Below are 11,720 nucleotides of genomic sequence, written 5' to 3'. Positions count from 1 at the left end.
ACACACACACACACACACACACATGGTTCTTTGGACAAAAACAGGTCATGTTCTGACAGGTGCAGCTTTGACAAAGACCAGGATGTTCAGCCTTACCGCGGAATAACAGATCAAAGTAATAAAAGGCTCATTTAACACTCCTTTTGGGGGTGGGGTGGGGGGGGTTTGGTGGATGGGGAACAGGAGGTGTAGCTCCTTAGCCATCTGTGAGGTTCTCAGTCATCCAGGTCATCGTAGTCCAAGGAGCTTATCAATCCTGTGCCTAATCACACGAGCCAAGGTGTGAACAGGTGTGGGTCACAATCAGCCACATTTTCAGGTGAACCTTGGGCTGGGCTGTATCATACCGTTCACAGTAATACCGGTGTAATTTTGGGCAACGATAGGAAAATCAAATATGGCGACAGAATATGGGTAAAACGCGCATGCGCAGTGCCTTTGTTTACTTAAGCACATGGCAGTGACACAGAATGAGAAGAGCGAGAGCGGATCGTTGAATGAAACGGATGAACCAGAATTGGTTTGTAAAAATGCTGCAACTTCAGTGGTGTGGAACTGGTTTAGCTTTCATCAGTCAGATATACAACAAAGCACTATTTTTGGTAGAGCATGCTAGCGGGCCGTCGTTATTACAGTGTTGTTTGGAAAATACGGCGCACTTAAAACCAATCCTGGTGGACTTGGTTCTATGGTAGGTCTTAAAGGGTTAAGTGAAAATACGCTGATGGGTTTTTTGCACTAATAAAGTTGTGGGTTGTAAGTAGTTTTCTATATACATCTTTAGGATGTTGCATCTCATCATCCATCTTCTATCCGCTTTATCCGAGGCCGGGTCGTGGGGGCAGCAGCCTAAGCAAAGAGGCCCAGACCTCCCTCTCCCCAGCCACCTCCTCCAGCTTATCCGGGGGAAACCAAGGCGTTCCCAGGCCAGCCGAGAGATATAATCTCTCCAGCGTGTCCTGGGTCTGCCCCGGGGCCTCCTCCCGGTGGGACATGCCTGGAACACCTCACCCAGGAGGCGCCCAGGGGGCATCCTTGTCAGATGCCCGAACCACCTCAGCTGGCTCCTTTTGATGTGGAGCAGCAGCGGCTCTACTCTGAGCCCCTCCCGGATGGCCGAACTTCTCACCCTATCTCTAAGGGAGAGGCCAGCCACCCTTCGGAGGAAGCTCATTTCTGCCGCTTGTATCCGCGATCTCGTTCTTTCGGTCACTACCCACAGCTCGTGGCCATAGGTGAGGGTAGGGACGTAGATCGACCGGTAAATTGAGAGCTTCGCTTTTACACTCAGCTCCCTCTTCACCACGACGGACCGGTGCAGCGTCCGCATTACTGCAGCTGCAGCCCCAATCCGTCTGTCGATCTCCGGCTCCCTTCTCCCATCACTCGCGAACAAGACCCCGAGATACTTGAACTCCTCCACTTGGGGCAGGAACTCATCCCCGACCCGGAGTGGGCACTCCACCCTTTTCCGGCTGAGAACCATGGCCTCAGATTTGGAGGTGCTGATCCTCATTCCCGCTGCTTCACACTCGGCTGCGAACCGTTCCAGTGCGAGCTGGAGGCCCTCACCCGATGAAGCCAACAGAACCACATCATCTGCAAAAATCAGAGATGAGATTCTGAGGCCACCAAAGCGAAAGCCCTCCGCCACTTGGCTGCGCCTAGAAATCCTGTCCATAAAAATTATGAACAGAACCGGAGACAAAGGGCAGCCCTGGCGGAGCCCATCACCCACCGGGAACGAGTCCGACTTATTGCCGGCAATGCGAACCAAGCTCTTGCAACGGTTGTATAGGGATCGAATGGCCCGTAGCAATGGGCCAGACACCCCATACTCCCGCAACACCTCCCACAGGACACCCCGAGGGACACGGTCGAATGCCTTCTCCAAGTCCACAAAACACATGTAGACTGGTTGGGCAAACTCCCATGTAGGGCTGGGCCATATTATACCGTTCACGGTAATACCGGTATAATGTTAGGCAACGATAGGAAAATGAAATATCGCGATAGAATGAGTAAAACGCGCATGCGCAGTGCCTTTGTTTTCATACGCACATGGCCGATTGTTGAGTGAAACAGATGAACCAGAATTGGTTTGCAAAAATGGTGCAACTTCAGTGATGTGGAACTGGTTTGGTGTTTGTCCGTCAGATACACAACAAAGCACATTTTTTTGCAGAACATGCAAGCGGCCGTCGTTATTGTCGTATTTGTCGGACTAAGATGCTCTTAAATCTGGGAGTAATCTGGGTCCTAAACTCCGTATACTTCAGGTCAAACGAACACTGCAGCATCACTGAGAGTTAAAAACTGTCTAAATTCTTTCATCTTTAATAAAACAATCAGCATTGCTGCTTTACCAGGTGTAACTATGAAGTTTAACTTCCAGGCATCCATGAAAACAAATGTATTACATTTAACGGAGTTAGAAGTTAGCAGGAAGCTAGCGGAAGTTAGCTCGCTAGTTTCGCTAGTTACCTAAGCATGATATTGCATGTTCTGACTGAGAGATTTCTGAAAAAAATCAAACGTACAGCTCTGCTATCACTTCCAACATAAATGAAGACAGGAAACTAAACAGCAGTGACGTTTGTAGGGTTACTGAAGTTGGGCTAGCTGGTATATAATGATGTGCTACGTGATCGCTAGCGACACAGCTATGTTAGCATAACATAAACAGTGAAGCTGGAGGACGAACACTAACACTTTTCCACTTATAAAAGTTAACGTGAAGGTTCCTCATGGTTAGAGACAAATGCAATCGCATGGCAGGATGCTGTAAACGGACCAAACTTCAGTCAGGAGAACAACTGAGATAATCCATCCACAATACGAGGTTAGTCATTAATATACTGCAACAACATGGGAATAGAGCAGCTGCCAGAGAATTCAACATTAATGAATCAATGGTACAGAAGTGGAGGAAGCAAGAAGAATGAGTTTAATAAAGTTTGATTTATCTGACTGCTTTGTTTCGCTTAATGTGCCTTATAATCCCGTGCACCTTATGGTCCGAAAAATACGTACTGCACACTGCAGTTTAATGTTGCAAAGCACCTCTTTTTAACTTCAGTGGATATTATACATGGTTATGCTCAGGATATGTCAGCCCATTTCTACTGGAAATGCCTTTTGGTTAAACTTTCAGCAAGGAATTTGCATTTGCACTGTTACATTTTTATAAAGCTTTAATGTACATAAAAACCAGCTTCTTGTTTAAGTGAAAATAAATGGAACATTGTCTTTTTGCGCTAGTAATGTTGTGGAGTTGTATTTTGTCTCGCATCAATTATATCGTCAGTTATATCTTTATCGCAAATTTTAAAATATAATCGTATAAATATTTTTGGCTCTTTATCGCCTGCTTCTTTGACTTGATGTAGAGTGATAAAGAAGCTGGGGCCCTGTTTCAGGAAGCCGGTTTAGTGGAAAAACTGAGTAAGTATACCCTGAGTTAACGAAAACGCTGGTTTTTCGGTTTCACAAAGCGAGTTCAGCTGCAGCCTGAGTGAGTCACTATGACGACACACGCCGTGAAGCTAACCTGCCCCCTAGCAGGTTTACCACAACTAACCCTGACTGACCCCGCCCCTTTGTCGGAAACCTGACAGTAGGAAGTGTCAGACATGGCGTGTCCCTTCCGTGAAGAGCCGGTAGATCGTGAAGCCCAAATTCTCCGCAGAGCTCTCCGCCGGGAGAGAGTGATCAGATCGCGTTTGGACATTTTATCATTTCCTGATGAGTTTCTGTGTGAACGTTACCGTTTCTCAGCACAATCTATAAGTTATTTGACTAACATCCTCAGGCCATATATTACGCATGTGACATCGCGGACATGCTCTCAGTTCATTACATATTATTTGTATCGCACTTCGGTTTTTTGCAAACGGGAGCTTTCTGTATAATATTGGTGACGCTGAGCACGTTTCCAAGGCTACCGTCTGTCGGGCAGTCAGGAATGTTACAGTTGCACTGAAACGTCTCCTGTACTCGTTTGTGGTGTTCCCCGGTCATAGACCCACAAGATTTATCAAAGAGGGATGCCACAAAATTGCAGGTAGCAGGATGAACAAAACTCAATTCATGATGTGGTGATACTTGAACTACTACTTAAATTTTACATTTATTTTCAGGGTTCCCAGGCGTGATTGGCTGTACAGATGGCACTCACATTCCAATCATTGCTCCTTCAGTAAATGAAGGAGACTATGTGAACAGGAAGTCTTTCCACAGCATTAATGTACAGGTACATAGTTCCCTGTAGCATTTCAAACTAACAAATTATTTCATTATAGTAATGGATGCTAATTTGTGTTCTCTGCACTGTGAAGATCATATATGATGCTGCCAACATTATCACAAATGTGGAAGCCAAGTGGCCAGGCTCTGTCCATGACTCACAAATATTCCGTGAATGTACACTGAGCACAAAATTTGGACATGGTGAGTTGAGAATACTTTAAAATATATAAAGACCAATTGCTTCAGGGACATTTGAACTGAAGTGTATCCTTCTGTCTTAGGAGAGTTCACTGGCTACTTGCTTGGTGATAGGGGGTATCCATGTTTACCCTATTTGCTTACCCCTTACCCTGACCCTGAACCGGGCCCACAGCAGCGATATAATCTGGCTAATTGCAGGACAAGAGCCAGAATTGAAATGACTATCGGAATGCTTAAGGCCCGGTTCCAGTGCCTGCAAAGACTCAGGGTCACCCCAGAAAGGGCATGTGACATTATTGTGGCATGTGTGATTCTTCACAACATTGCCACAATTAGAGGAGAACACTGTCCTTCTGAACCAAACATCAGCAGTGATCCAAACCATGAACATCCTGACCCTCCCACGGACATACAAGATGGAAGCGCAGTCAGAGACACCATATGTCACAATCATTTCTTTTGACCCATCACCTCAACATGTTGAAAGAAGAATAAACAGATGTTTTGTTCAACTGGCTTTATTGGTCGCCTGTGTTTCCTGTACACAAAGTATTAAAAGATGTAAACCTCATAAAGTGTCTGTTGCTTCCTCCTCTGTAACAGCTGTCAATGTTTCTTCATTATTTTCCTGTAGTAAAGAAATAAACAACATTGCTGTTCTACTGTAAACTCATGTAATCTGTGGAGTATTACTCACAACTGCATGTTGGTCTGGCTCAACAGGAGGCTGCACCAGATGCAGTACACCACCACCATCAACTGATAGAATATGAGGTTCATACAGGTCACTTATAACTTACAAGGGACCAAATGGCAATTAACAAACATACCAATCACCTTACACTTCATTGTCATTATGCTCTCAAAGACAACCAAGACTGAGGGAAGGCAAAATCAGTAGGAAAATAACTTCACTACAAAATAATCCATTATGGTAAGGAGTTTATCAAATGAATGAGTAGCACTGCAAAGGTGACTGTGAAGAAAGGATGTATGCACATCATGTATTATTTTGAATTTACCCCCTATGTAGGCACTTGTGTCTTGCGGGGTTATTGACTCAGAGGATGTCCCCGCAGAGATGCCTTCAGCCACAGGACGCCCACTGTTTTGGCTGAGGGCCAACTGCTCAGCCTCTGTGAGTGGTGGTGGTGGAGGACCCCCACCTGTTTTTCGGGCCTCCGCTTTTTTTCTGTTGGCTATAACGGGTCACATTTGAGCATACAGAGTAAGCAAATATGTACTTGTAATGTGCTCAGATAATTTCAATAAGTGCTTACAGAAAGAAAATTAATGTAGCCTCTAACTGCAATTGATTTACATGGGACAAACAGACCAAGCACTATGGCTCATAATACAATTACACCTTACCTGTTTGGACTATATTTTTATATTTCATTTTTACTTGCTGCCAGGACGTTTGGGGCCTGTTGGGTTGCACCTGCGCTCACATCACATCACAAAATAAAATGTATAAAATAACAAATAAAATAACATATGATAAAATAACGTGTTAAATGGGTGGAAATCCCTAGATCAATGTTTAAATTAACACTCACGCATTGACTCTGTCGGCTATGTTTTGCCATGCATGCTCCCTGTCTTTTGCAGCTGTGGCTGTGTTACTTTTTTCCGCGGAATTTGCATGTTATCGGCATATGCTGCCATCAGAATTTCGGCCTCAAGCGCTGTAAAATACATTGACCGCGCCTTCTTTCCCTCCGTCTCCATGGTGACTCGCTTAATCTGTGCTCCGCTTATCAGGGCTTTATGTATCCTCGTCCGCGCGCTTCACTTGGGGTTAAAGCAACTCCGCGTTGACTGAACTAATTGTTATCAGCCTTTCTGAAACCGAATATTCCGAGTTGGACAGTTCGGGGTTACTCAACCCTGCGTATCGTTTTTCACTCTGAGTTTTCTAAACCGGCTTCCTGAAACAGGGCCCTGGTCCAGTGTTCCGCGACCAGGACGAAAACCGCATTGTTCCTCCTGTATCCGAGGTTCGACTAACGGACGAACTCTCCTTTCCAGCACCCTGGCATAGACTTTCCCAGGGAGGCTGAGGAGTGTGATCCCCCTGTAGTTGGAACACACCCTCCGGTCCCCTTCTTAAAGATGGGGACCACCACCCCGGTCTGCCAGTCCACAGGTACTGCCCCTGATCTCCACGCAACATTGCAGAGGCGTGTCAACCAGGACAGCCCTACAACGTCCAGAGCCTTCAGGAACTCAGGGCGGACCTCATCAACACCAGGGGCTCTGCCACCAAGGAGTTGTTTAACTGCCTCAGTGACCTCGCCCCCGGAAATTGGCGGGTCATTCCCCTCATCCCCAGACTCTGCTTCCTCCTCGGAAGACGTGTCAGTGGGATTAAGGAGGTCCTCAGCAGCGCTCCGCCAGCACTATACACAGTGCAGGTAGAGCACCGCTTTCCCCTCCTGAGACGCCTGACGGTTTGCCAGAATCTCTTTGAGGCAGTCCGAAAGTCTTTTTCCATGGCCTCTCCGAACCGAGAGGCCACACCCGAGTTGTTGCTTCAGCCACTGCCCAGGCCGCATTCCGCTTGGCCTGTCGATACCTGTCGGCTGCCTCCAGAGTCCCACAGGCTAACCAAGCCCGATAGGACTCCTTCTTCAGCCTGGTGGCTCCCTTCACCTCTGGTGTGTGTGTGTGTGTGTGTGTTCACAGCTTGTGTATGAGTTCTTCCTTCGCTTCCTGGAGTCTCCGGACTTCCAGCCGAACATCGCCAAAAAATACATCGACCAAAAGTTTGTACTGTTGGTAAGACGTCAGCTGTTAGTGTTGGTGTCAGAGTTCAGGTGTGACAGGTGTGACCTGTGGACCTCTGACTCGTTGAATTGTGTTGAAGCTGCTGGAGCTGTTTGACAGCGAGGATCCCCGAGAGAGAGACTTCCTGAAGACCATCCTGCACCGGATCTACGGCAAGTTTCTTGGCCTCCGCGCCTACATCCGCCGCCAGATCAACAACATCTTCTACAGGTTAGAGTCCACACACTCGGACAGAGCCACGGGCTGTTTGTCAATACTGAAGTACGCAGGTCCGTACTTTGTAATTTCACACCGGAGTCCAGACTTCCTGTGAACACGGTGCGATTGTTCGACAATATTTGCAATACAGAATGACACAAGACATAAAACAATTCCACATGATGTAGTAGATTTCTTTAAGAAAAAAAAATATACTTTTTTAAAGCACTTTGGCAAAATTCACTTTTACGTGTCATCTGTTTCATAATGTCTAATAAGCTTCATACAGTTAAACACAATCACTACATGACAGAAACACAAGCTTCATCTCTCTTAATAAACATAGTACACATGTATGCCTGAATAAAAACAAACAGGTGAGATGTTAGAACACTTTTATTTTTATTTTAGTAAACACTCAAAACCTACAACAGAGAGCTGCTAGTGTTTGGAAGAGAACTGAACAAATGTTTAAACTATAATCTGATCATTGTTGGAGCAGCCTTCAAGATCTCCACGTATTAACATCTGTTTTTGTTCCCGGGCAAAATGTTCCCAGATATCTGAAGGTTACACAGCTACATTCTCGCTTAAAATATCTTAAAGGTTTACTTTGTGTCACAGAAACAGTCATGTTTCGAACCTTTTAGCCGCTCTCCTCCGCCTTTGCCGCTTTTTTCTCTTGGACAAAATGCATTCTGGGATATTTGGATATTTAGCGAAAATAGCGAGCTAACTTCCGCTAGCTGTAATAAATTCTGTTTTCAAGGATGCCTGGATGTTAAACTTCATAGATAGTCTGGTAAAGCAGCAATGCTTATCATTTTATTAACCCTTTAAGAGATAAGATAAGATAGAACTTTATTAATCCCTCGGGTGGGTTCCTCTGGGAAATTCGATTTCCAAAAAAGCACAGCAACGACCGAAGTTACAGAGTTACAGAATATCATGGGAGTTTGCCCAACCAGTCTACATGTGTTTTGTGGACTTGGAGAAGGCATTCGACCGTGTCCCTCGGGGTGTCCTGTGGGAGGTGTTGCGGGAGTATGGGGTGTCTGGCCCATTGCTACGGGCCATTCGATCCCTATACAACCGTTGCAAGAGCTTGGTTCGCATTGCCGGCAATAAGTCGGACTCGTTCCCGGTGGGTGATGGGCTCCGCCAGGGCTGCCCTTTGTCTCCGGTTCTGTTCATAATTTTTATGGACAGGATTTCTAGGCGCAGCCAAGTGGCGGAGGGCTTTCGCTTTGGTGGCCTCAGAATCTCATCTCTGATTTTTGCAGATGATGTGGTTCTGTTGGCTTCATCGGGTGAGGGCCTCCAGCTCGCACTGGAACGGTTCGCAGCCGAGTGTGAAGCAGCGGGAATGAGGATCAGCACCTCCAAATCTGAGGCCATGGTTCTCAGCCGGAAAAGGGTGGAGTGCCCACTCCGGGTCGGGGATGAGTTCCTGCCCCAAGTGGAGGAGTTCAAGTATCTCGGGGTCTTGTTCGCGAGTGATGGGAGAAGGGAGCCGGAGATCGACAGACGGATTGGGGCTGCAGCTGCAGTAATGCGGACGCTGCACCGGTCCGTCGTGGTGAAGAGGGAGCTGAGTGTAAAAGCGAAGCTCTCAATTTACCGGTCGATCTACGTCCCTACCCTCACCTATGGCCACGAGCTGTGGGTAGTGACCGAAAGAACGAGATCGCGGATACAAGCGGCAGAAATGAGCTTCCTCCGAAGGGTGGCTGGCCTCTCCCTTAGAGATAGGGTGAGAAGTTCGGCCATCCGGGAGGGGCTCAGAGTAGAGCCGCTGCTGCTCCACATCAAAAGGAGCCAGCTGAGGTGGTTCGGGCATCTGACAAGGATGCCCCCTGGGCGCCTCCTGGGTGAGGTGTTCCAGGCATGTCCCACCGGGAGGAGGCCCCGGGGCAGACCCAGGACACGCTGGAGAGATTATATCTCTCGGCTGGCCTGGGAACGCCTTGGTTTCCCCCGGATAAGCTGGAGGAGGTGGCTGGGGAGAGGGAGGTCTGGGCCTCTTTGCTTAGGCTGCTGCCCCCACGACCCGGCCTCGGATAAAGCGGATAGAAGATGGATGATGAGATGCAACATCCTAAAGATGTATATAGAAAACTACTTACAACCCACAACTTTATTAGTGCAAAAAACCCATCAGCGTATTTTCACTTAACCCTTTAAGACCTACCATAGAACCAAGTCCACCAGGATTGGTTTTAAGTGCGCCGTATTTTCCAAACAACACTGTAATAACGACGGCCCGCTAGCATGCTCTACCAAAAATAGTGCTTTGTTGTATATCTGACTGATGAAAGCTAAACCAGTTCCACACCACTGAAGTTGCAGCATTTTTACAAACCAATTCTGGTTCATCCGTTTCATTCAACGATCCGCTCTCGCTCTTCTCATTCTGTGTCACTGCCATGTGCTTAAGTAAACAAAGGCACTGCGCATGCGCGTTTTACCCATATTCTGTCGCCATATTTGATTTTCCTATCGTTGCCCAAAATTACACCGGTATTACTGTGAACGGTATGATACAGCCCAGCCCAAGGTTCACCTGAAAATGTGGCTGATTGTGACCCACACCTGTTCACACCTTGGCTCGTGTGATTAGGCACAGGATTGATAAGCTCCTTGGACTACGATGACCTGGATGACTGAGAACCTCACAGATGGCTAAGGAGCTACACCTCCTGTTCCCCATCCACCAAACCCCCCCCACCCCACCCCCAAAAGGAGTGTTAAATGAGCCTTTTATTACTTTGATCTGTTATTCCGCGGTAAGGCTGAACATCCTGGTCTTTGTCAAAGCTGCACCTGTCAGAACATGACCTGTTTTTGTCCAAAGAACCATGTGTGTGTGTGTGTGTGTGTGTCTTAGTCCGACAAATACGGCAATAACGACGGCCCGCTTGCATGTTCTACAAAAAATGTGCTTTAGCGGGTATCTGACGGACAAACCCCAAACCAGTTTCACATCACTGAAGTGGCACCAACAACTGGTTTACAAACCAGTTCTGGTTTATCCGTTTCACTCAATGATCCGCTTTCTCCATTCTCGTTCTCTGTTGCCGCCATGCTTTTTTGGCCATGTGCGTATGAAAACAAAGGCATCGTTGCCTAACACTGTACCGGTATTACCGTGAACTGTATAATATGGCCCAGCCCTAGTAGCAGTATGCTTCATCAACATGCTAGCGGAGGAGATTATCCCCACTGCGAGAGTCACCACATTCCCGAACCAGAAACCATGGGTGGACAGATCGATCCGCCCTCCAGTGAACGCCAGGACTGCTACCTACAATGCAGGTCTCGCCACTGGCGATATGAGTGCCTACAAAGCGGCCTCATACGGCGTGTGGAGCGCGTGGAGTCTCGCTTCCACCAGGGCGACACACGGAGTATGTGGCACGGACTACAAAACCAGGATCACTGCGCCGATCAATGCCGACTCTGCATTCACCAACAAGCTGAACCAGTTCTACAACCACTTCTGACTACTGAGGACAGTGACGTCATCAGCGAGAGACCGGTGATCAGCATCATGGAACATGACGTCCGAGCGGCATTGAGGAGAGTGAACACAAGGAAAGCGGCGGGGCCAGACAGCATCACCGACTGTCTGCTGTGCTGACCAGCTAGCAGGTGTGTTCACTTCCATCTTCAACGAGTCCCTGGCGAAGTCTGTGGTCCCCACATGCTTCAAAAGATCCACCATCATCCCTGTGCCCAAGAACAGCAAACCCTCATCCCTGAACGATTACCGGCCAGTTGCACTGACCTCAGTAGTAATGAAGGTGTTCGAGAGGCCGCTGAAGAACATCATCTCCTCCTCAATCCCAGACAACACAGATCCGCTCCAGTTCGCCTGCCGACCCAACAGATCCACAGAGGACGCCATCGTGGGCAAGAAACAGGGTAACTATGTGAGACTGCTGTTTGTTGATTACAGTTCAGTGTTTAACACAATAGTGCCCCGGGACGCCGGGATAGCGATTTTGCGAGCCCTGGACTTCAGAAGGAGTCAGCACAGAGACTACAAGCCCATCATCATCATCATCAATGGAGCTCCAGTGGAGAGGGTGCAGTCCTTCAAGTATCTCGGTGTCCACATCTCCTCAGACCTGACATGGGCTGCCCACATTCAGGTCCAGACCAAAAAAGCTAGGCAGCGCCTGTATCACCTACGACAGCTGAAGAAGTTCAGGGTCTCTCCAAAGATCCTCAGGATTTTCTATACAGGCGCTGTGGAGAGCATCCTCACACAGAACATGACA

At 47.6% G+C, this 11,720-nt stretch overlaps 2 long non-coding RNA genes across 3 annotated transcripts; one reads left to right on the top strand and one right to left on the bottom strand.

Annotated features, from left to right (window-relative positions):
- The first annotated feature begins 4,186 nt into the window (after positions 1-4,186).
- Positions 4,187-4,627, top strand: LOC121813645. 2 transcript variants are annotated; one of them, XR_006053805.1, is made up of 3 exons: positions 4,187-4,252; positions 4,338-4,449; positions 4,530-4,627. It is a non-coding gene; the product is annotated as an uncharacterized LOC121813645 (long non-coding RNA). The 2 variants fall into 2 exon arrangements; XR_006053804.1 differs by lacking the exon at positions 4,187-4,252 and having other exon boundaries at positions 4,263-4,449.
- LOC121813646 lies at positions 4,416-5,672 on the bottom strand. Its single transcript, XR_006053806.1, has 2 exons — positions 5,472-5,672; positions 4,416-5,077 (listed from the first exon to the last, which is right to left on the bottom strand). It is a non-coding gene; the product is annotated as an uncharacterized LOC121813646 (long non-coding RNA).
- Positions 5,673-11,720: the final 6,048 nt, after the last annotated feature.

Source organism: Haplochromis burtoni, unplaced genomic scaffold, assembly GCF_018398535.1.
Source record: "Haplochromis burtoni strain Fernald_Lab_line unplaced genomic scaffold, NCSU_Asbu1 Contig_2138, whole genome shotgun sequence".
Lineage (NCBI taxonomy): Eukaryota > Metazoa > Chordata > Actinopteri > Cichliformes > Cichlidae > Haplochromis > Haplochromis burtoni.
This window is presented reverse-complemented; position numbering and strand designations above follow the sequence as displayed.